General features: G+C 50.5%; 44 non-coding genes across 44 annotated transcripts; all 44 read right to left on the bottom strand.

The window, feature by feature from the left end:
- Positions 1 to 265: 265 nt before the first annotated feature.
- Positions 266 to 384, bottom strand: LOC129184298 (5S ribosomal RNA). The gene has a single exon (XR_008571682.1). It is a non-coding gene; the product is annotated as a 5S ribosomal RNA (ribosomal RNA).
- Positions 385 to 679: 295 nt separating this feature from the next.
- LOC129183637 (5S ribosomal RNA) lies at positions 680 to 798 on the bottom strand. The gene has a single exon (XR_008571051.1). It is a non-coding gene; the product is annotated as a 5S ribosomal RNA (ribosomal RNA).
- Positions 799 to 1,098: 300 nt separating this feature from the next.
- LOC129183887 (5S ribosomal RNA) lies at positions 1,099 to 1,217 on the bottom strand. Its single transcript, XR_008571294.1, has one exon. It is a non-coding gene; the product is annotated as a 5S ribosomal RNA (ribosomal RNA).
- A 300-nt stretch (positions 1,218 to 1,517) lies between these two features.
- LOC129184297 (5S ribosomal RNA) lies at positions 1,518 to 1,636 on the bottom strand. Its single transcript, XR_008571681.1, has one exon. It is a non-coding gene; the product is annotated as a 5S ribosomal RNA (ribosomal RNA).
- A 300-nt stretch (positions 1,637 to 1,936) lies between these two features.
- LOC129184296 (5S ribosomal RNA) lies at positions 1,937 to 2,055 on the bottom strand. Its single transcript, XR_008571680.1, has one exon. It is a non-coding gene; the product is annotated as a 5S ribosomal RNA (ribosomal RNA).
- Positions 2,056 to 2,350: 295 nt separating this feature from the next.
- LOC129183800 (5S ribosomal RNA) lies at positions 2,351 to 2,469 on the bottom strand. The gene has a single exon (XR_008571210.1). It is a non-coding gene; the product is annotated as a 5S ribosomal RNA (ribosomal RNA).
- Positions 2,470 to 2,769: 300 nt separating this feature from the next.
- Positions 2,770 to 2,888, bottom strand: LOC129184295 (5S ribosomal RNA). Its single transcript, XR_008571679.1, has one exon. It is a non-coding gene; the product is annotated as a 5S ribosomal RNA (ribosomal RNA).
- Positions 2,889 to 3,183: 295 nt separating this feature from the next.
- On the bottom strand, positions 3,184 to 3,302 carry LOC129183799 (5S ribosomal RNA). Its single transcript, XR_008571209.1, has one exon. It is a non-coding gene; the product is annotated as a 5S ribosomal RNA (ribosomal RNA).
- Positions 3,303 to 3,602: 300 nt separating this feature from the next.
- On the bottom strand, positions 3,603 to 3,721 carry LOC129183779 (5S ribosomal RNA). The gene has a single exon (XR_008571190.1). It is a non-coding gene; the product is annotated as a 5S ribosomal RNA (ribosomal RNA).
- Positions 3,722 to 4,016: 295 nt separating this feature from the next.
- Positions 4,017 to 4,135, bottom strand: LOC129184294 (5S ribosomal RNA). Its single transcript, XR_008571678.1, has one exon. It is a non-coding gene; the product is annotated as a 5S ribosomal RNA (ribosomal RNA).
- Positions 4,136 to 4,430: 295 nt separating this feature from the next.
- On the bottom strand, positions 4,431 to 4,549 carry LOC129183798 (5S ribosomal RNA). The gene has a single exon (XR_008571208.1). It is a non-coding gene; the product is annotated as a 5S ribosomal RNA (ribosomal RNA).
- A 300-nt stretch (positions 4,550 to 4,849) lies between these two features.
- LOC129183664 (5S ribosomal RNA) lies at positions 4,850 to 4,968 on the bottom strand. The gene has a single exon (XR_008571079.1). It is a non-coding gene; the product is annotated as a 5S ribosomal RNA (ribosomal RNA).
- Positions 4,969 to 5,263: 295 nt separating this feature from the next.
- Positions 5,264 to 5,382, bottom strand: LOC129183869 (5S ribosomal RNA). Its single transcript, XR_008571276.1, has one exon. It is a non-coding gene; the product is annotated as a 5S ribosomal RNA (ribosomal RNA).
- A 300-nt stretch (positions 5,383 to 5,682) lies between these two features.
- LOC129184293 (5S ribosomal RNA) lies at positions 5,683 to 5,801 on the bottom strand. The gene has a single exon (XR_008571677.1). It is a non-coding gene; the product is annotated as a 5S ribosomal RNA (ribosomal RNA).
- Positions 5,802 to 6,101: 300 nt separating this feature from the next.
- On the bottom strand, positions 6,102 to 6,220 carry LOC129184292 (5S ribosomal RNA). Its single transcript, XR_008571676.1, has one exon. It is a non-coding gene; the product is annotated as a 5S ribosomal RNA (ribosomal RNA).
- Positions 6,221 to 6,520: 300 nt separating this feature from the next.
- Positions 6,521 to 6,639, bottom strand: LOC129184291 (5S ribosomal RNA). The gene has a single exon (XR_008571675.1). It is a non-coding gene; the product is annotated as a 5S ribosomal RNA (ribosomal RNA).
- Positions 6,640 to 6,934: 295 nt separating this feature from the next.
- On the bottom strand, positions 6,935 to 7,053 carry LOC129183636 (5S ribosomal RNA). Its single transcript, XR_008571050.1, has one exon. It is a non-coding gene; the product is annotated as a 5S ribosomal RNA (ribosomal RNA).
- A 300-nt stretch (positions 7,054 to 7,353) lies between these two features.
- LOC129183886 (5S ribosomal RNA) lies at positions 7,354 to 7,472 on the bottom strand. The gene has a single exon (XR_008571293.1). It is a non-coding gene; the product is annotated as a 5S ribosomal RNA (ribosomal RNA).
- Positions 7,473 to 7,772: 300 nt separating this feature from the next.
- Positions 7,773 to 7,891, bottom strand: LOC129184290 (5S ribosomal RNA). The gene has a single exon (XR_008571674.1). It is a non-coding gene; the product is annotated as a 5S ribosomal RNA (ribosomal RNA).
- A 300-nt stretch (positions 7,892 to 8,191) lies between these two features.
- Positions 8,192 to 8,310, bottom strand: LOC129184288 (5S ribosomal RNA). The gene has a single exon (XR_008571672.1). It is a non-coding gene; the product is annotated as a 5S ribosomal RNA (ribosomal RNA).
- Positions 8,311 to 8,605: 295 nt separating this feature from the next.
- Positions 8,606 to 8,724, bottom strand: LOC129183796 (5S ribosomal RNA). The gene has a single exon (XR_008571206.1). It is a non-coding gene; the product is annotated as a 5S ribosomal RNA (ribosomal RNA).
- Positions 8,725 to 9,024: 300 nt separating this feature from the next.
- Positions 9,025 to 9,143, bottom strand: LOC129184287 (5S ribosomal RNA). Its single transcript, XR_008571671.1, has one exon. It is a non-coding gene; the product is annotated as a 5S ribosomal RNA (ribosomal RNA).
- A 295-nt stretch (positions 9,144 to 9,438) lies between these two features.
- On the bottom strand, positions 9,439 to 9,557 carry LOC129183795 (5S ribosomal RNA). The gene has a single exon (XR_008571205.1). It is a non-coding gene; the product is annotated as a 5S ribosomal RNA (ribosomal RNA).
- A 300-nt stretch (positions 9,558 to 9,857) lies between these two features.
- LOC129183550 (5S ribosomal RNA) lies at positions 9,858 to 9,976 on the bottom strand. Its single transcript, XR_008570966.1, has one exon. It is a non-coding gene; the product is annotated as a 5S ribosomal RNA (ribosomal RNA).
- A 295-nt stretch (positions 9,977 to 10,271) lies between these two features.
- On the bottom strand, positions 10,272 to 10,390 carry LOC129184286 (5S ribosomal RNA). The gene has a single exon (XR_008571670.1). It is a non-coding gene; the product is annotated as a 5S ribosomal RNA (ribosomal RNA).
- A 295-nt stretch (positions 10,391 to 10,685) lies between these two features.
- On the bottom strand, positions 10,686 to 10,804 carry LOC129183953 (5S ribosomal RNA). Its single transcript, XR_008571359.1, has one exon. It is a non-coding gene; the product is annotated as a 5S ribosomal RNA (ribosomal RNA).
- A 300-nt stretch (positions 10,805 to 11,104) lies between these two features.
- LOC129183437 (5S ribosomal RNA) lies at positions 11,105 to 11,223 on the bottom strand. The gene has a single exon (XR_008570855.1). It is a non-coding gene; the product is annotated as a 5S ribosomal RNA (ribosomal RNA).
- A 295-nt stretch (positions 11,224 to 11,518) lies between these two features.
- Positions 11,519 to 11,637, bottom strand: LOC129183412 (5S ribosomal RNA). Its single transcript, XR_008570830.1, has one exon. It is a non-coding gene; the product is annotated as a 5S ribosomal RNA (ribosomal RNA).
- A 300-nt stretch (positions 11,638 to 11,937) lies between these two features.
- Positions 11,938 to 12,056, bottom strand: LOC129184285 (5S ribosomal RNA). Its single transcript, XR_008571669.1, has one exon. It is a non-coding gene; the product is annotated as a 5S ribosomal RNA (ribosomal RNA).
- Positions 12,057 to 12,356: 300 nt separating this feature from the next.
- LOC129184284 (5S ribosomal RNA) lies at positions 12,357 to 12,475 on the bottom strand. The gene has a single exon (XR_008571668.1). It is a non-coding gene; the product is annotated as a 5S ribosomal RNA (ribosomal RNA).
- A 295-nt stretch (positions 12,476 to 12,770) lies between these two features.
- LOC129183634 (5S ribosomal RNA) lies at positions 12,771 to 12,889 on the bottom strand. The gene has a single exon (XR_008571048.1). It is a non-coding gene; the product is annotated as a 5S ribosomal RNA (ribosomal RNA).
- Positions 12,890 to 13,189: 300 nt separating this feature from the next.
- LOC129183885 (5S ribosomal RNA) lies at positions 13,190 to 13,308 on the bottom strand. The gene has a single exon (XR_008571292.1). It is a non-coding gene; the product is annotated as a 5S ribosomal RNA (ribosomal RNA).
- Positions 13,309 to 13,608: 300 nt separating this feature from the next.
- LOC129184283 (5S ribosomal RNA) lies at positions 13,609 to 13,727 on the bottom strand. Its single transcript, XR_008571667.1, has one exon. It is a non-coding gene; the product is annotated as a 5S ribosomal RNA (ribosomal RNA).
- A 300-nt stretch (positions 13,728 to 14,027) lies between these two features.
- Positions 14,028 to 14,146, bottom strand: LOC129184282 (5S ribosomal RNA). Its single transcript, XR_008571666.1, has one exon. It is a non-coding gene; the product is annotated as a 5S ribosomal RNA (ribosomal RNA).
- A 295-nt stretch (positions 14,147 to 14,441) lies between these two features.
- Positions 14,442 to 14,560, bottom strand: LOC129183794 (5S ribosomal RNA). The gene has a single exon (XR_008571204.1). It is a non-coding gene; the product is annotated as a 5S ribosomal RNA (ribosomal RNA).
- A 300-nt stretch (positions 14,561 to 14,860) lies between these two features.
- LOC129184281 (5S ribosomal RNA) lies at positions 14,861 to 14,979 on the bottom strand. The gene has a single exon (XR_008571665.1). It is a non-coding gene; the product is annotated as a 5S ribosomal RNA (ribosomal RNA).
- A 295-nt stretch (positions 14,980 to 15,274) lies between these two features.
- On the bottom strand, positions 15,275 to 15,393 carry LOC129183793 (5S ribosomal RNA). Its single transcript, XR_008571203.1, has one exon. It is a non-coding gene; the product is annotated as a 5S ribosomal RNA (ribosomal RNA).
- A 300-nt stretch (positions 15,394 to 15,693) lies between these two features.
- LOC129184481 (5S ribosomal RNA) lies at positions 15,694 to 15,812 on the bottom strand. Its single transcript, XR_008571856.1, has one exon. It is a non-coding gene; the product is annotated as a 5S ribosomal RNA (ribosomal RNA).
- A 295-nt stretch (positions 15,813 to 16,107) lies between these two features.
- Positions 16,108 to 16,226, bottom strand: LOC129184280 (5S ribosomal RNA). The gene has a single exon (XR_008571664.1). It is a non-coding gene; the product is annotated as a 5S ribosomal RNA (ribosomal RNA).
- Positions 16,227 to 16,521: 295 nt separating this feature from the next.
- On the bottom strand, positions 16,522 to 16,640 carry LOC129183952 (5S ribosomal RNA). The gene has a single exon (XR_008571358.1). It is a non-coding gene; the product is annotated as a 5S ribosomal RNA (ribosomal RNA).
- Positions 16,641 to 16,940: 300 nt separating this feature from the next.
- Positions 16,941 to 17,059, bottom strand: LOC129184366 (5S ribosomal RNA). Its single transcript, XR_008571745.1, has one exon. It is a non-coding gene; the product is annotated as a 5S ribosomal RNA (ribosomal RNA).
- Positions 17,060 to 17,354: 295 nt separating this feature from the next.
- Positions 17,355 to 17,473, bottom strand: LOC129183411 (5S ribosomal RNA). The gene has a single exon (XR_008570829.1). It is a non-coding gene; the product is annotated as a 5S ribosomal RNA (ribosomal RNA).
- A 300-nt stretch (positions 17,474 to 17,773) lies between these two features.
- On the bottom strand, positions 17,774 to 17,892 carry LOC129184279 (5S ribosomal RNA). The gene has a single exon (XR_008571663.1). It is a non-coding gene; the product is annotated as a 5S ribosomal RNA (ribosomal RNA).
- A 300-nt stretch (positions 17,893 to 18,192) lies between these two features.
- On the bottom strand, positions 18,193 to 18,311 carry LOC129184452 (5S ribosomal RNA). The gene has a single exon (XR_008571828.1). It is a non-coding gene; the product is annotated as a 5S ribosomal RNA (ribosomal RNA).
- Between the last annotated feature and the right edge of the window lie 67 nt (positions 18,312 to 18,378).

The following is an 18,378-nucleotide window of genomic DNA, read 5'->3' as shown; positions in this document are numbered from 1 at the left end:
ACACTGGTCAAACTGCGCTTCTGCAAACGGTCTCGGATGTGTGTGCACACTTTGCTGCTCGTATGGTTTTTCTGGCTGTTTTGTGCCACCGGTCGCAGCCACAGCCAGCCTATAAGCCTGTTTGAACTTCACAGCAGATAGAAAAACACTGTAGATGGATGGTCCTCACATGAGGGCAAAATAAATACTCTTCCTCCATTCAAAGTGATGGCGTTTTCCAAGAAGTGGGAAACAGCGCCCTCTGCTGAAAGCCAAGAGCCTAAAAAGCTTACAGCACCTGGTATTCCCAGGCGGTCTCCCATCCAAGTACTAACCAGGCCCGCCCCTGCTTAGCTTCCGAGATCGGACGAGATCGGGCGTTCTCAGGGTAGTATGGCCGTAAGCCGGAAAGCTCTCTGAAAACTTTCCTTTTAAAGACGACACTGGTCAAATTGCGCTTCTGCAAACGGTCTCGGATGTGTGTGCACACTTTGCTGCTTGTATGGTTTTTCTGGCTGTTTTGTGCCACCGGTCGCAGCCACAGCCAGCCTATAGGCCTGTTTGAACTTCACAGCAGAGAGACAAATAGATGGATGTTCCTCACATGAGGGCAAAATAAATACTCTTCCTCCATTCAAAGTGATGGCGTTTTCCAAGAAGTGGGAAACAGCGCCCTCTGCTGAAAGCCAAGAGCCTAAAAAGCTTACAGCACCTGGTATTCCCAGGCGGTCTCCCATCCAAGTACTAACCTGGTCCGCCCCTGCTTAGCTTCCGAGATCGGACGAGATCGGGCGTTCTCAGGATAGTATGGCCGTAAGCCGGAAAGCTCTCTGAAAACTTTCCTTTTAAAGACGACACTGGTCAAACTGCGCTTCTGCAAACGGTCTCGGATGTGTGTGCACACTTTGCTGCTCGTATGGTTTTTCTGGCTGTTTTGTGCCACCGGTCGCAGCCACAGCCAGCCTATAAGCCTGTTTGAACTTCACAGCAGAGAGACAAATACTGTAGATGGATGTTCCTCACATGAGGGCAAAATAAATACTCTTCCTCCATTCAAAGTGATGGCGTTTTCCAAGAAGTGGGAAACAGCGCCCTCTGCTGAAAGCCAAGAGCCTAAAAAGCTTACAGCACCTGGTATTCCCAGGCGGTCTCCCATCCAAGTACTAACCAGGTCCGCCCCTGCTTAGCTTCCGAGATCAGACGAGATCGGGCGTTCTCAGGATAGTATGGCCGTAAGCCGGAAAGCTCTCTGAAAACTTTCCTTTTAAAGACGACACTGGTCAAACTGCGCTTCTGCAAACGGTCTCGGATGTGTGTGCACACTTTGCTGCTCGTATGGTTTTTCTGGCTGTTTTGTGCCACCGGTCGCAGCCACAGCCAGCCTATAAGCCTGTTTGAACTTCACAGCAGATAGAAAAACACTGTAGATGGATGTTCCTCACATGAGGGCAAAATAAATACTCTTCCTCCATTCAAAGTGATGGCGTTTTCCAAGAAGTGGGAAACAGCGCCCTCTGCTGAAAGCCAAGAGCCTAAAAAGCTTACAGCACCTGGTATTCCCAGGCGGTCTCCCATCCAAGTACTAACCAGGCCCGCCCCTGCTTAGCTTCCGAGATCGGACGAGATCGGGCGTTCTCAGGGTAGTATGGCCGTAAGCCGGAAAGCGCTCTGAAAACTTTCCTTTTAAAGACGACACTGGTCAAACTGCGCTTCTGCAAACGGTCTCGGATGTGTGTGCACACTTTGCTGCTCGTATGGTTTTTCTGGCTGTTTTGTGCCACCGGTCGCAGCCACAGCCAGCCTATAAGCCTGTTTGAACTTCACAGCAGATAGAAAAACACTGTAGATGGATGTTCCTCACATGAGGGCAAAATAAATACTCTTCCTCCATTCAAAGTGATGGCGTTTTCCAAGAAGTGGGAAACAGCGCCCTCTGCTGAAAGCCAAGAGCCTAAAAAGCTTACAGCACCTGGTATTCCCAGGCGGTCTCCCATCCAAGTACTAACCAGGCCCGCCCCTGCTTAGCTTCCGAGATCGGACGAGATCGGGCGTTCTCAGGGTAGTATGGCCGTAAGCCGGAAAGCTCTCTGAAAACTTTCCTTTTAAAGACGACACTGGTCAAATTGCGCTTCTGCAAACGGTCTCGGATGTGTGTGCACACTTTGCTGCTTGTATGGTTTTTCTGGCTGTTTTGTGCCACCGGTCGCAGCCACAGCCAGCCTATAGGCCTGTTTGAACTTCACAGCAGAGAGACAAATAGATGGATGTTCCTCACATGAGGGCAAAATAAATACTCTTCCTCCATTCAAAGTGATGGCGTTTTCCAAGAAGTGGGAAACAGCGCCCTCTGCTGAAAGCCAAGAGCCTAAAAAGCTTACAGCACCTGGTATTCCCAGGCGGTCTCCCATCCAAGTACTAACCAGGTCCGCCCCTGCTTAGCTTCCGAGATCGGACGAGATCGGGCGTTCTCAGGATAGTATGGCCGTAAGCCGGAAAGCTCTCTGAAAACTTTCCTTTTAAAGACGACACTGGTCAAACTGCGCTTCTGCAAACGGTCTCGGATGTGTGTGCACACTTTGCTGCTCGTATGGTTTTTCTGGCTGTTTTGTGCCACCGGTCGCAGCCACAGCCAGCCTATAAGCCTGTTTGAACTTCACAGCAGATAGAAAAACACTGTAGATGGATGTTCCTCACATGAGGGCAAAATAAATACTCTTCCTCCATTCAAAGTGATGGCGTTTTCCAAGAAGTGGGAAACAGCGCCCTCTGCTGAAAGCCAAGAGCCTAAAAAGCTTACAGCACCTGGTATTCCCAGGCGGTCTCCCATCCAAGTACTAACCAGGCCCGCCCCTGCTTAGCTTCCGAGATCGGACGAGATCGGGCGTTCTCAGGGTAGTATGGCCGTAAGCCGGAAAGCGCTCTGAAAACTTTCCTTTTAAAGACGACACTGGTCAAACTGCGCTTCTGCAAACGGTCTCGGATGTGTGTGCACACTTTGCTGCTCGTATGGTTTTTCTGGCTGTTTTGTGCCACCGGTCGCAGCCACAGCCAGCCTATAGGCCTGTTTGAACTTCACAGCAGAGAGACAAATAGATGGATGTTCCTCACATGAGGGCAAAATAAATACTCTTCCTCCATTCAAAGTGATGGCGTTTTCCAAGAAGTGGGAAACAGCGCCCTCTGCTGAAAGCCAAGAGCCTAAAAAGCTTACAGCACCTGGTATTCCCAGGCGGTCTCCCATCCAAGTACTAACCAGGTCCGCCCCTGCTTAGCTTCCGAGATCGGACGAGATCGGGCGTTCTCAGGATAGTATGGCCGTAAGCCGGAAAGCTCTCTGAAAACTTTCCTTTTAAAGACGACACTGGTCAAACTGCGCTTCTGCAAACGGTCTCGGATGTGTGTGCACACTTTGCTGCTCGTATGGTTTTTCTGGCTGTTTTGTGCCACCGGTCGCAGCCACAGCCAGCCTATAAGCCTGTTTGAACTTCACAGCAGAGAGACAAATACTGTAGATGGATGTTCCTCACATGAGGGCAAAATAAATACTCTTCCTCCATTCAAAGTGATGGCGTTTTCCAAGAAGTGGGAAACAGCGCCCTCTGCTGAAAGCCAAGAGCCTAAAAAGCTTACAGCACCTGGTATTCCCAGGCGGTCTCCCATCCAAGTACTAACCAGGCCCGCCCCTGCTTAGCTTCCGAGATCGGACGAGATCGGGTGTTCTCAGGGTAGTATGGCCGTAAGCCGGAAAGCTCTCTGAAAACTTTCCTTTTAAAGACGACACTGGTCAAACTGCGCTTCTGCAAACGGTCTCGGATGTGTGTGCACACTTTGCTGCTCGTATGGTTTTTCTGGCTGTTTTGTGCCACCGGTCGCAGCCACAGCCAGCCTATAGGCCTGTTTGAACTTCACAGCAGAGAGACAAATAGATGGATGTTCCTCACATGAGGGCAAAATAAATACTCTTCCTCCATTCAAAGTGATGGCGTTTTCCAAGAAGTGGGAAACAGCGCCCTCTGCTGAACGCCAAGAGCCTAAAAAGCTTACAGCACCTGGTATTCCCAGGCGGTCTCCCATCCAAGTACTAACCAGGCCCGCCCCTGCTTAGCTTCCGAGATCGGACGAGATCGGGCGTTCTCAGGGTAGTATGGCCGTAAGCCGGAAAGCGCTCTGAAAACTTTCCTTTTAAAGACGACACTGGTCAAACTGCGCTTCTGCAAACGGTCTCGGATGTGTGTGCACACTTTGCTGCTCGTATGGTTTTTCTGGCTGTTTTGTGCCACCGGTCGCAGCCACAGCCAGCCTATAGGCCTGTTTGAACTTCACAGCAGAGAGACAAATAGATGGATGTTCCTCACATGAGGGCAAAATAAATACTCTTCCTCCATTCAAAGTGATGGCGTTTTCCAAGAAGTGGGAAACAGCGCCCTCTGCTGAAAGCCAAGAGCCTAAAAAGCTTACAGCACCTGGTATTCCCAGGCGGTCTCCCATCCAAGTACTAACCAGGTCCGCCCCTGCTTAGCTTCCGAGATCGGACGAGATCGGGCGTTCTCAGGATAGTATGGCCGTAAGCCGGAAAGCTCTCTGAAAACTTTCCTTTTAAAGACGACACTGGTCAAACTGCGCTTCTGCAAACGGTCTCGGATGTGTGTGCACACTTTGCTGCTCGTATGGTTTTTCTGGCTGTTTTGTGCCACCGGTCGCAGCCACAGCCAGCCTATAAGCCTGTTTGAACTTCACAGCAGAGAGACAAATACTGTAGATGGATGTTCCTCACATGAGGGCAAAATAAATACTCTTCCTCCATTCAAAGTGATGGCGTTTTCCAAGAAGTGGGAAACAGCGCCCTCTGCTGAAAGCCAAGAGCCTAAAAAGCTTACAGCACCTGGTATTCCCAGGCGGTCTCCCATCCAAGTACTAACCAGGCCCGCCCCTGCTTAGCTTCCGAGATCGGACGAGATCGGGTGTTCTCAGGGTAGTATGGCCGTAAGCCGGAAAGCTCTCTGAAAACTTTCCTTTTAAAGACGACACTGGTCAAACTGCGCTTCTGCAAACGGTCTCGGATGTGTGTGCACACTTTGCTGCTCGTATGGTTTTTCTGGCTGTTTTGTGCCACCGGTCGCAGCCACAGCCAGCCTATAGGCCTGTTTGAACTTCACAGCAGAGAGACAAATAGATGGATGTTCCTCACATGAGGGCAAAATAAATACTCTTCCTCCATTCAAAGTGATGGCGTTTTCCAAGAAGTGGGAAACAGCGCCCTCTGCTGAACGCCAAGAGCCTAAAAAGCTTACAGCACCTGGTATTCCCAGGCGGTGTCCCATCCAAGTACTAACCAGGCCCGCCCCTGCTTAGCTTCCGAGATCGGACGAGATCGGGCATTCTCAGGGTAGTATGGCCGTAAGCCGGAAAGCTCTCTGAAAACTTTCCTTTTAAAGACGACACTGGTCAAACTGCGCTTCTGCAAACGGTCTCGGATGTGTGTGCACACTTTGCTGCTCGTATGGTTTTTCTGGCTGTTTTGTGCCACCGGTCGCAGCCACAGCCAGCCTATAAGCCTGTTTGAACTTCACAGCAGATAGAAAAACACTGTAGATGGATGTTCCTCACATGAGGGCAAGATAAATACTCTTCCTCCATTCAAAGTGATGGCGTTTTCCAAGAAGTGGGAAACAGCGCCCTCTGCTGAAAGCCAAGAGCCTAAAAAGCTTACAGCACCTGGTATTCCCAGGCGGTCTCCCATCCAAGTACTAACCAGGCCCGCCCCTGCTTAGCTTCCGAGATCGGACGAGATCGGGCGTTCTCAGGGTAGTATGGCCGTAAGCCGGACAGCTCTCTGAAAACTTTCCTTTTAAAGACGACACTGGTCAAACTGCGCTTCTGCAAACGGTCTCGGATGTGTGTGCACACTTTGCTGCTCGTATGGTTTTTCTGGCTGTTTTGTGCCACCGGTCGCAGCCACAGCCAGCCTATAAGCCTGTTTGAACTTCACAGCAGATAGAAAAACACTGTAGATGGATGGTCCTCACATGAGGGCAAAATAAATACTCTTCCTCCATTCAAAGTGATGGCGTTTTCCAAGAAGTGGGAAACAGCGCCCTCTGCTGAAAGCCAAGAGCCTAAAAAGCTTACAGCACCTGGTATTCCCAGGCGGTCTCCCATCCAAGTACTAACCAGGCCCGCCCCTGCTTAGCTTCCGAGATCGGACGAGATCGGGCGTTCTCAGGGTAGTATGGCCGTAAGCCGGACAGCTCTCTGAAAACTTTCCTTTTAAAGACGACACTGGTCAAACTGCGCTTCTGCAAACGGTCTCGGATGTGTGTGCACACTTTGCTGCTCGTATGGTTTTTCTGGCTGTTTTGTGCCACCGGTCGCAGCCACAGCCAGCCTATAAGCCTGTTTGAACTTCACAGCAGATAGAAAAACACTGTAGATGGATGGTCCTCACATGAGGGCAAAATAAATACTCTTCCTCCATTCAAAGTGATGGCGTTTTCCAAGAAGTGGGAAACAGCGCCCTCTGCTGAAAGCCAAGAGCCTAAAAAGCTTACAGCACCTGGTATTCCCAGGCGGTCTCCCATCCAAGTACTAACCAGGCCCGCCCCTGCTTAGCTTCCGAGATCGGACGAGATCGGGCGTTCTCAGGGTAGTATGGCCGTAAGCCGGAAAGCTCTCTGAAAACTTTCCTTTTAAAGACGACACTGGTCAAATTGCGCTTCTGCAAACGGTCTCGGATGTGTGTGCACACTTTGCTGCTTGTATGGTTTTTCTGGCTGTTTTGTGCCACCGGTCGCAGCCACAGCCAGCCTATAGGCCTGTTTGAACTTCACAGCAGAGAGACAAATAGATGGATGTTCCTCACATGAGGGCAAAATAAATACTCTTCCTCCATTCAAAGTGATGGCGTTTTCCAAGAAGTGGGAAACAGCGCCCTCTGCTGAAAGCCAAGAGCCTAAAAAGCTTACAGCACCTGGTATTCCCAGGCGGTCTCCCATCCAAGTACTAACCTGGTCCGCCCCTGCTTAGCTTCCGAGATCGGACGAGATCGGGCGTTCTCAGGATAGTATGGCCGTAAGCCGGAAAGCTCTCTGAAAACTTTCCTTTTAAAGACGACACTGGTCAAACTGCGCTTCTGCAAACGGTCTCGGATGTGTGTGCACACTTTGCTGCTCGTATGGTTTTTCTGGCTGTTTTGTGCCACCGGTCGCATCCACAGCCAGCCTATAAGCCTGTTTGAACTTCACAGCAGAGAGACAAATACTGTAGATGGATGTTCCTCACATGAGGGCAAAATAAATACTCTTCCTCCATTCAAAGTGATGGCGTTTTCCAAGAAGTGGGAAACAGCGCCCTCTGCTGAAAGCCAAGAGCCTAAAAAGCTTACAGCACCTGGTATTCCCAGGCGGTCTCCCATCCAAGTACTAACCAGGTCCGCCCCTGCTTAGCTTCCGAGATCAGACGAGATCGGGCGTTCTCAGGATAGTATGGCCGTAAGCCGGAAAGCTCTCTGAAAACTTTCCTTTTAAAGACGACACTGGTCAAACTGCGCTTCTGCAAACGGTCTCGGATGTGTGTGCACACTTTGCTGCTCGTATGGTTTTTCTGGCTGTTTTGTGCCACCGGTCGCAGCCACAGCCAGCCTATAAGCCTGTTTGAACTTCACAGCAGATAGAAAAACACTGTAGATGGATGTTCCTCACATGAGGGCAAAATAAATACTCTTCCTCCATTCAAAGTGATGGCGTTTTCCAAGAAGTGGGAAACAGCGCCCTCTGCTGAAAGCCAAGAGCCTAAAAAGCTTACAGCACCTGGTATTCCCAGGCGGTCTCCCATCCAAGTACTAACCAGGCCCGCCCCTGCTTAGCTTCCGAGATCGGACGAGATCGGGCGTTCTCAGGGTAGTATGGCCGTAAGCCGGAAAGCGCTCTGAAAACTTTCCTTTTAAAGACGACACTGGTCAAACTGCGCTTCTGCAAACGGTCTCGGATGTGTGTGCACACTTTGCTGCTCGTATGGTTTTTCTGGCTGTTTTGTGCCACCGGTCGCAGCCACAGCCAGCCTATAAGCCTGTTTGAACTTCACAGCAGATAGAAAAACACTGTAGATGGATGTTCCTCACATGAGGGCAAAATAAATACTCTTCCTCCATTCAAAGTGATGGCGTTTTCCAAGAAGTGGGAAACAGCGCCCTCTGCTGAAAGCCAAGAGCCTAAAAAGCTTACAGCACCTGGTATTCCCAGGCGGTCTCCCATCCAAGTACTAACCAGGCCCGCCCCTGCTTAGCTTCCGAGATCGGACGAGATCGGGCGTTCTCAGGGTAGTATGGCCGTAAGCCGGAAAGCTCTCTGAAAACTTTCCTTTTAAAGACGACACTGGTCAAATTGCGCTTCTGCAAACGGTCTCGGATGTGTGTGCACACTTTGCTGCTTGTATGGTTTTTCTGGCTGTTTTGTGCCACCGGTCGCAGCCACAGCCAGCCTATAGGCCTGTTTGAACTTCACAGCAGAGAGACAAATAGATGGATGTTCCTCACATGAGGGCAAAATAAATACTCTTCCTCCATTCAAAGTGATGGCGTTTTCCAAGAAGTGGGAAACAGCGCCCTCTGCTGAAAGCCAAGAGCCTAAAAAGCTTACAGCACCTGGTATTCCCAGGCGGTCTCCCATCCAAGTACTAACCAGGTCCGCCCCTGCTTAGCTTCCGAGATCGGACGAGATCGGGCGTTCTCAGGATAGTATGGCCGTAAGCCGGAAAGCTCTCTGAAAACTTTCCTTTTAAAGACGACACTGGTCAAACTGCGCTTCTGCAAACGGTCTCGGATGTGTGTGCACACTTTGCTGCTCGTATGGTTTTTCTGGCTGTTTTGTGCCACCGGTCGCAGCCACAGCCAGCCTATAAGCCTGTTTGAACTTCACAGCAGATAGAAAAACACTGTAGATGGATGTTCCTCACATGAGGGCAAAATAAATACTCTTCCTCCATTCAAAGTGATGGCGTTTTCCAAGAAGTGGGAAACAGCGCCCTCTGCTGAAAGCCAAGAGCCTAAAAAGCTTACAGCACCTGGTATTCCCAGGCGGTCTCCCATCCAAGTACTAACCAGGCCCGCCCCTGCTTAGCTTCCGAGATCGGACGAGATCGGGCGTTCTCAGGGTAGTATGGCCGTAAGCCGGAAAGCGCTCTGAAAACTTTCCTTTTAAAGACGACACTGGTCAAACTGCGCTTCTGCAAACGGTCTCGGATGTGTGTGCACACTTTGCTGCTCGTATGGTTTTTCTGGCTGTTTTGTGCCACCGGTCGCAGCCACAGCCAGCCTATAGGCCTGTTTGAACTTCACAGCAGAGAGACAAATAGATGGATGTTCCTCACATGAGGGCAAAATAAATACTCTTCCTCCATTCAAAGTGATGGCGTTTTCCAAGAAGTGGGAAACAGCGCCCTCTGCTGAAAGCCAAGAGCCTAAAAAGCTTACAGCACCTGGTATTCCCAGGCGGTCTCCCATCCAAGTACTAACCAGGTCCGCCCCTGCTTAGCTTCCGAGATCGGACGAGATCGGGCGTTCTCAGGATAGTATGGCCGTAAGCCGGAAAGCTCTCTGAAAACTTTCCTTTTAAAGACGACACTGGTCAAACTGCGCTTCTGCAAACGGTCTCGGATGTGTGTGCACACTTTGCTGCTCGTATGGTTTTTCTGGCTGTTTTGTGCCACCGGTCGCAGCCACAGCCAGCCTATAAGCCTGTTTGAACTTCACAGCAGAGAGACAAATACTGTAGATGGATGTTCCTCACATGAGGGCAAAATAAATACTCTTCCTCCATTCAAAGTGATGGCGTTTTCCAAGAAGTGGGAAACAGCGCCCTCTGCTGAAAGCCAAGAGCCTAAAAAGCTTACAGCACCTGGTATTCCCAGGCGGTCTCCCATCCAAGTACTAACCAGGCCCGCCCCTGCTTAGCTTCCGAGATCGGACGAGATCGGGTGTTCTCAGGGTAGTATGGCCGTAAGCCGGAAAGCTCTCTGAAAACTTTCCTTTTAAAGACGACACTGGTCAAACTGCGCTTCTGCAAACGGTCTCGGATGTGTGTGCACACTTTGCTGCTCGTATGGTTTTTCTGGCTGTTTTGTGCCACCGGTCGCAGCCACAGCCAGCCTATAGGCCTGTTTGAACTTCACAGCAGAGAGACAAATAGATGGATGTTCCTCACATGAGGGCAAAATAAATACTCTTCCTCCATTCAAAGTGATGGCGTTTTCCAAGAAGTGGGAAACAGCGCCCTCTGCTGAACGCCAAGAGCCTAAAAAGCTTACAGCACCTGGTATTCCCAGGCGGTCTCCCATCCAAGTACTAACCAGGCCCGCCCCTGCTTAGCTTCCGAGATCGGACGAGATCGGGCGTTCTCAGGGTAGTATGGCCGTAAGCCGGAAAGCGCTCTGAAAACTTTCCTTTTAAAGACGACACTGGTCAAACTGCGCTTCTGCAAACGGTCTCGGATGTGTGTGCACACTTTGCTGCTCGTATGGTTTTTCTGGCTGTTTTGTGCCACCGGTCGCAGCCACAGCCAGCCTATAGGCCTGTTTGAACTTCACAGCAGAGAGACAAATAGATGGATGTTCCTCACATGAGGGCAAAATAAATACTCTTCCTCCATTCAAAGTGATGGCGTTTTCCAAGAAGTGGGAAACAGCGCCCTCTGCTGAAAGCCAAGAGCCTAAAAAGCTTACAGCACCTGGTATTCCCAGGCGGTCTCCCATCCAAGTACTAACCAGGTCCGCCCCTGCTTAGCTTCCGAGATCGGACGAGATCGGGCGTTCTCAGGATAGCATGGCCGTAAGCCGGAAAGCTCTCTGAAAACTTTCCTTTTAAAGACGACACTGGTCAAACTGCGCTTCTGCAAACGGTCTCGGATGTGTGTGCACACTTTGCTGCTCGTATGGTTTTTCTGGCTGTTTTGTGCCACCGGTCGCAGCCACAGCCAGCCTATAAGCCTGTTTGAACTTCACAGCAGAGAGACAAATACTGTAGATGGATGTTCCTCACATGAGGGCAAAATAAATACTCTTCCTCCATTCAAAGTGATGGCGTTTTCCAAGAAGTGGGAAACAGCGCCCTCTGCTGAAAGCCAAGAGCCTAAAAAGCTTACAGCACCTGGTATTCCCAGGCGGTCTCCCATCCAAGTACTAACCAGGCCCGCCCCTGCTTAGCTTCCGAGATCGGACGAGATCGGGTGTTCTCAGGGTAGTATGGCCGTAAGCCGGAAAGCTCTCTGAAAACTTTCCTTTTAAAGACGACACTGGTCAAACTGCGCTTCTGCAAACGGTCTCGGATGTGTGTGCACACTTTGCTGCTCGTATGGTTTTTCTGGCTGTTTTGTGCCACCGGTCGCAGCCACAGCCAGCCTATAGGCCTGTTTGAACTTCACAGCAGAGAGACAAATAGATGGATGTTCCTCACATGAGGGCAAAATAAATACTCTTCCTCCATTCAAAGTGATGGCGTTTTCCAAGAAGTGGGAAACAGCGCCCTCTGCTGAACGCCAAGAGCCTAAAAAGCTTACAGCACCTGGTATTCCCAGGCGGTCTCCCATCCAAGTACTAACCAGGCCCGCCCCTGCTTAGCTTCCGAGATCGGACGAGATCGGGCATTCTCAGGGTAGTATGGCCGTAAGCCGGAAAGCTCTCTGAAAACTTTCCTTTTAAAGACGACACTGGTCAAACTGCGCTTCTGCAAACGGTCTCGGATGTGTGTGCACACTTTGCTGCTCGTATGGTTTTTCTGGCTGTTTTGTGCCACCGGTCGCAGCCACAGCCAGCCTATAAGCCTGTTTGAACTTCACAGCAGATAGAAAAACACTGTAGATGGATGTTCCTCACATGAGGGCAAGATAAATACTCTTCCTCCATTCAAAGTGATGGCGTTTTCCAAGAAGTGGGAAACAGCGCCCTCTGCTGAAAGCCAAGAGCCTAAAAAGCTTACAGCACCTGGTATTCCCAGGCGGTCTCCCATCCAAGTACTAACCAGGCCCGCCCCTGCTTAGCTTCCGAGATCGGACGAGATCGGGCGTTCTCAGGGTAGTATGGCCGTAAGCCGGACAGCTCTCTGAAAACTTTCCTTTTAAAGACGACACTGGTCAAACTGCGCTTCTGCAAACGGTCTCGGATGTGTGTGCACACTTTGCTGCTCGTATGGTTTTTCTGGCTGTTTTGTGCCACCGGTCGCAGCCACAGCCAGCCTATAAGCCTGTTTGAACTTCACAGCAGATAGAAAAACACTGTAGATGGATGGTCCTCACATGAGGGCAAAATAAATACTCTTCCTCCATTCAAAGTGATGGCGTTTTCCAAGAAGTGGGAAACAGCGCCCTCTGCTGAAAGCCAAGAGCCTAAAAAGCTTACAGCACCTGGTATTCCCAGGCGGTCTCCCATCCAAGTACTAACCAGGCCCGCCCCTGCTTAGCTTCCGAGATCGGACGAGATCGGGCGTTCTCAGGGTAGTATGGCCGTAAGCCGGAAAGCTCTCTGAAAACTTTCCTTTTAAAGACGACACTGGTCAAATTGCGCTTCTGCAAACGGTCTCGGATGTGTGTGCACACTTTGCTGCTTGTATGGTTTTTCTGGCTGTTTTGTGCCACCGGTCGCAGCCACAGCCAGCCTATAGGCCTGTTTGAACTTCACAGCAGAGAGACAAATAGATGGATGTTCCTCACATGAGGGCAAAATAAATACTCTTCCTCCATTCAAAGTGATGGCGTTTTCCAAGAAGTGGGAAACAGCGCCCTCTGCTGAAAGCCAAGAGCCTAAAAAGCTTACAGCACCTGGTATTCCCAGGCGGTCTCCCATCCAAGTACTAACCTGGTCCGCCCCTGCTTAGCTTCCGAGATCGGACGAGATCGGGCGTTCTCAGGATAGTATGGCCGTAAGCCGGAAAGCTCTCTGAAAACTTTCCTTTTAAAGACGACACTGGTCAAACTGCGCTTCTGCAAACGGTCTCGGATGTGTGTGCACACTTTGCTGCTCGTATGGTTTTTCTGGCTGTTTTGTGCCACCGGTCGCATCCACAGCCAGCCTATAAGCCTGTTTGAACTTCACAGCAGAGAGACAAATACTGTAGATGGATGTTCCTCACATGAGGGCAAAATAAATACTCTTCCTCCATTCAAAGTGATGGCGTTTTCCAAGAAGTGGGAAACAGCGCCCTCTGCTGAAAGCCAAGAGCCTAAAAAGCTTACAGCACCTGGTATTCCCAGGCGGTCTCCCATCCAAGTACTAACCAGGTCCGCCCCTGCTTAGCTTCCGAGATCAGACGAGATCGGGCGTTCTCAGGATAGTATGGCCGTAAGCCGGAAAGCTCTCTGAAAACTTTCCTTTTAAAGACGACACTGGTCAAACTGCGCTTCTGCAAACGGTCTCGGATGTGTGTGCACACTTTGCTGCTCGTATGGTTTTTCTGGCTGTTTTGTGCCACCGGTCGCAGCCACAGCCAGCCTATAAGCCTGTTTGAACTTCACAGCAGATAGAAAAACACTGTAGATGGATGTTCCTCACATGAGGGCAAAATAAATACTCTTCCTCCATTCAAAGTGATGGCGTTTTCCAAGAAGTGGGAAACAGCGCCCTCTGCTGAAAGCCAAGAGCCTAAAAAGCTTACAGCACCTGGTATTCCCAGGCGGTCTCCCATCCAAGTACTAACCAGGCCCGCCCCTGCTTAGCTTCCGAGATCGGACGAGATCGGGCGTTCTCAGGGTAGTATGGCCGTAAGCCGGAAAGCGCTCTGAAAACTTTCCTTTTAAAGACGACACTGGTCAAACTGCGCTTCTGCAAACGGTCTCGGATGTGTGTGCACACTTTGCTGCTCGTATGGTTTTTCTGGCTGTTTTGTGCCACCGGTCGCAGCCACAGCCAGCCTATAAGCCTGTTTGAACTTCACAGCAGATAGAAAAACACTGTAGATGGATGTTCCTCACATGAGGGCAAAATAAATACTCTTCCTCCATTCAAAGTGATGGCGTTTTCCAAGAAGTGGGAAACAGCGCCCTCTGCTGAAAGCCAAGAGCCTAAAAAGCTTACAGCACCTGGTATTCCCAGGCGGTCTCCCATCCAAGTACTAACCAGGCCCGCCCCTGCTTAGCTTCCGAGATCGGACGAGATCGGGCGTTCTCAGGGTAGTATGGCCGTAAGCCGGAAAGCTCTCTGAAAACTTTCCTTTTAAAGACGACACTGGTCAAATTGCGCTTCTGCAAACGGTCTCGGATGTGTGTGCACACTTTGCTGCTTGTATGGTTTTTCTGGCTGTTTTGTGCCACCGGTCGCAGCCACAGCCAGCCTATAGGCCTGTTTGAACTTCACAGCAGAGAGACAAATAGATGGATGTTCCTCACATGAGGGCAAAATAAATACTCTTCCTCCATTCAAAGTGATGGCGTTTTCCAAGAAGTGGGAAACAGCGCCCTCTGCTGAAAGCCAAGAGCCTAAAAAGCTTACAGCACCTGGTATTCCCAGGCGGTCTCCCATCCAAGTACTAACCAGGTCCGCCCCTGCTTAGCTTCCGAGATCGGACGAGATCGGGCGTTCTCAGGATAGTATGGCCGTAAGCCGGAAAGCTCTCTGAAAACTTTCCTTTTAAAGACGACACTGGTCAAACTGCGCTTCTGCAAACGGTCTCGGATGTGTGTGCACACTTTGCTGCTCGTATGGTTTTTCTGGCTGTTTTGTGCCACCGGTCGCAGCCACAGCCAGCCTATAAGCCTGTTTGAACTTCACAGCAGATAGAAAAACACTGTAGATGGATGTTCCTCACATGAGGGCAAAATAAATACTCTTCCTCCATTCAAAGTGATGGCGTTTTCCAAGAAGTGGGAAACAGCGCCCTCTGCTGAAAGCCAAGAGCCTAAAAAGCTTACAGCACCTGGTATTCCCAGGCGGTCTCCCATCCAAGTACTAACCAGGCCCGCCCCTGCTTAGCTTCCGAGATCGGACGAGATCGGGCGTTCTCAGGGTAGTATGGCCGTAAGCCGGAAAGCGCTCTGAAAACTTTCCTTTTAAAGACGACACTGGTCAAACTGCGCTTCTGCAAACGGTCTCGGATGTGTGTGCACACTTTGCTGCTCGTATGGTTTTTCTGGCTGTTTTGTGCCACCGGTCGCAGCCACAGCCAGCCTATAGGCCTGTTTGAACTTCACAGCAGAGAGACAAATAGATGGATGTTCCTCACATGAGGGCAAAATAAATACTCTTCCTCCATTCAAAGTGATGGCGTTTTCCAAGAAGTGGGAAACAGCGCCCTCTGCTGAAAGCCAAGAGCCTAAAAAGCTTACAGCACCTGGTATTCCCAGGCGGTCTCCCATCCAAGTACTAACCAGGTCCGCCCCTGCTTAGCTTCCGAGATCGGACGAGATCGGGCGTTCTCAGGATAGTATGGCCGTAAGCCGGAAAGCTCTCTGAAAACTTTCCTTTTAAAGACGACACTGGTCAAACTGCGCTTCTGCAAACGGTCTCGGATGTGTGTGCACACTTTGCTGCTCGTATGGTTTTTCTGGCTGTTTTGTGCCACCGGTCGCAGCCACAGCCAGCCTATAAGCCTGTTTGAACTTCACAGCAGAGAGACAAATACTGTAGATGGATGTTCCTCACATGAGGGCAAAATAAATACTCTTCCTCCATTCAAAGTGATGGCGTTTTCCAAGAAGTGGGAAACAGCGCCCTCTGCTGAAAGCCAAGAGCCTAAAAAGCTTACAGCACCTGGTATTCCCAGGCGGTCTCCCATCCAAGTACTAACCAGGCCCGCCCCTGCTTAGCTTCCGAGATCGGACGAGATCGGGTGTTCTCAGGGTAGTATGGCCGTAAGCCGGAAAGCTCTCTGAAAACTTTCCTTTTAAAGACGACACTGGTCAAACTGCGCTTCTGCAAACGGTCTCGGATGTGTGTGCACACTTTGCTGCTCGTATGGTTTTTCTGGCTGTTTTGTGCCACCGGTCGCAGCCACAGCCAGCCTATAGGCCTGTTTGAACTTCACAGCAGAGAGACAAATAGATGGATGTTCCTCACATGAGGGCAAAATAAATACTCTTCCTCCATTCAAAGTGATGGCGTTTTCCAAGAAGTGGGAAACAGCGCCCTCTGCTGAACGCCAAGAGCCTAAAAAGCTTACAGCACCTGGTATTCCCAGGCGGTCTCCCATCCAAGTACTAACCAGGCCCGCCCCTGCTTAGCTTCCGAGATCGGACGAGATCGGGCGTTCTCAGGGTAGTATGGCCGTAAGCCGGAAAGCGCTCTGAAAACTTTCCTTTTAAAGACGACACTGGTCAAACTGCGCTTCTGCAAACGGTCTCGGATGTGTGTGCACACTTTGCTGCTCGTATGGTTTTTCTGGCTGTTTTGTGCCACCGGTCGCAGCCACAGCCAGCCTATAGGCCTGTTTGAACTTCACAGCAGAGAGACAAATAGATGGATGTTCCTCACATGAGGGCAAAATAAATACTCTTCCTCCATTCAAAGTGATGGCGTTTTCCAAGAAGTGGGAAACAGCGCCCTCTGCTGAAAGCCAAGAGCCTAAAAAGCTTACAGCACCTGGTATTCCCAGGCGGTCTCCCATCCAAGTACTAACCAGGTCCGCCCCTGCTTAGCTTCCGAGATCGGACGAGATCGGGCGTTCTCAGGATAGCATGGCCGTAAGCCGGAAAGCTCTCTGAAAACTTTCCTTTTAAAGACGACACTGGTCAAACTGCGCTTCTGCAAACGGTCTCGGATGTGTGTGCACACTTTGCTGCTCGTATGGTTTTTCTGGCTGTTTTGTGCCACCGGTCGCAGCCACAGCCAGCCTATAAGCCTGTTTGAACTTCACAGCAGAGAGACAAATACTGTAGATGGATGTTCCTCACATGAGGGCAAAATAAATACTCTTCCTCCATTCAAAGTGATGGCGTTTTCCAAGAAGTGGGAAACAGCGCCCTCTGCTGAAAGCCAAGAGCCTAAAAAGCTTACAGCACCTGGTATTCCCAGGCGGTCTCCCATCCAAGTACTAACCAGGCCCGCCCCTGCTTAGCTTCCGAGATCGGACGAGATCGGGTGTTCTCAGGGTAGTATGGCCGTAAGCCGGAAAGCTCTCTGAAAACTTTCCTTTTAAAGACGACACTGGTCAAACTGCGCTTCTGCAAACGGTCTCGGATGTGTGTGCACACTTTGCTGCTCGTATGGTTTTTCTGGCTGTTTTGTGCCACCGGTCGCAGCCACAGCCAGCCTATAGGCCTGTTTGAACTTCACAGCAGAGAGACAAATAGATGGATGTTCCTCACATGAGGGCAAAATAAATACTCTTCCTCCATTCAAAGTGATGGCGTTTTCCAAGAAGTGGGAAACAGCGCCCTCTGCTGAACGCCAAGAGCCTAAAAAGCTTACAGCACCTGGTATTCCCAGGCGGTCTCCCATCCAAGTACTAACCAGGCCCGCCCCTGCTTAGCTTCCGAGATCGGACGAGATCGGGCATTCTCAGGGTAGTATGGCCGTAAGCCGGAAAGCTCTCTGAAAACTTTCCTTTTAAAGACGACACTGGTCAAACTGCGCTTCTGCAAACGGTCTCGGATGTGTGTGCACACTTTGCTGCTCGTATGGTTTTTCTGGCTGTTTTGTGCCACCGGTCGCAGCCACAGCCAGCCTATAAGCCTGTTTGAACTTCACAGCAGATAGAAAAACACTGTAGATGGATGTTCCTCACATGAGGGCAAGATAAATACTCTTCCTCCATTCAAAGTGATGGCGTTTTCCAAGAAGTGGGAAACAGCGCCCTCTGCTGAAAGCCAAGAGCCTAAAAAGCTTACAGCACCTGGTATTCCCAGGCGGTCTCCCATCCAAGTACTAACCAGGCCCGCCCCTGCTTAGCTTCCGAGATCGGACGAGATCGGGCGTTCTCAGGGTAGTATGGCCGTAAGCCGGACAGCTCTCTGAAAACTTTCCTTTTAAAGACGACACTGGTCAAACTGCGCTTCTGCAAACGGTCTCGGATGTGTGTGCACACTTTGCTGCTCGTATGGTTTTTCTGGCTGTTTTGTGCCACCGGTCGCAGCCACAGCCAGCCTATAAGCCTGTTTGAACTTCACAGCAGATAGAAAAACACTGTAGATGGATGGTCCTCACATGAGGGCAAAATAAATACTCTTCCTCCATTCAAAGTGATGGCGTTTTCCAAGAAGTGGGAAACAGCGCCCTCTGCTGAAAGCCAAGAGCCTAAAAAGCTTACAGCACCTGGTATTCCCAGGCGGTCTCCCATCCAAGTACTAACCAGGCCCGCCCCTGCTTAGCTTCCGAGATCGGATGAGATCGGGCGTTCTCAGGGTAGTATGGCCGTAAGCCGGAAAGCTCTCTGAAAACTTTCCTTTTAAAGACGACACTGGTCAAATTGCGCTTCTGCAAACGGTC

This window comes from Dunckerocampus dactyliophorus, chromosome 6 (genome assembly GCF_027744805.1).
Source record: "Dunckerocampus dactyliophorus isolate RoL2022-P2 chromosome 6, RoL_Ddac_1.1, whole genome shotgun sequence".
In the NCBI taxonomy this organism is placed as follows: Eukaryota; Metazoa; Chordata; class Actinopteri; order Syngnathiformes; family Syngnathidae; genus Dunckerocampus; species Dunckerocampus dactyliophorus.
Note: the sequence above shows the minus strand (reverse complement) of the source record. Positions and strands in the feature narration are given on the sequence as shown.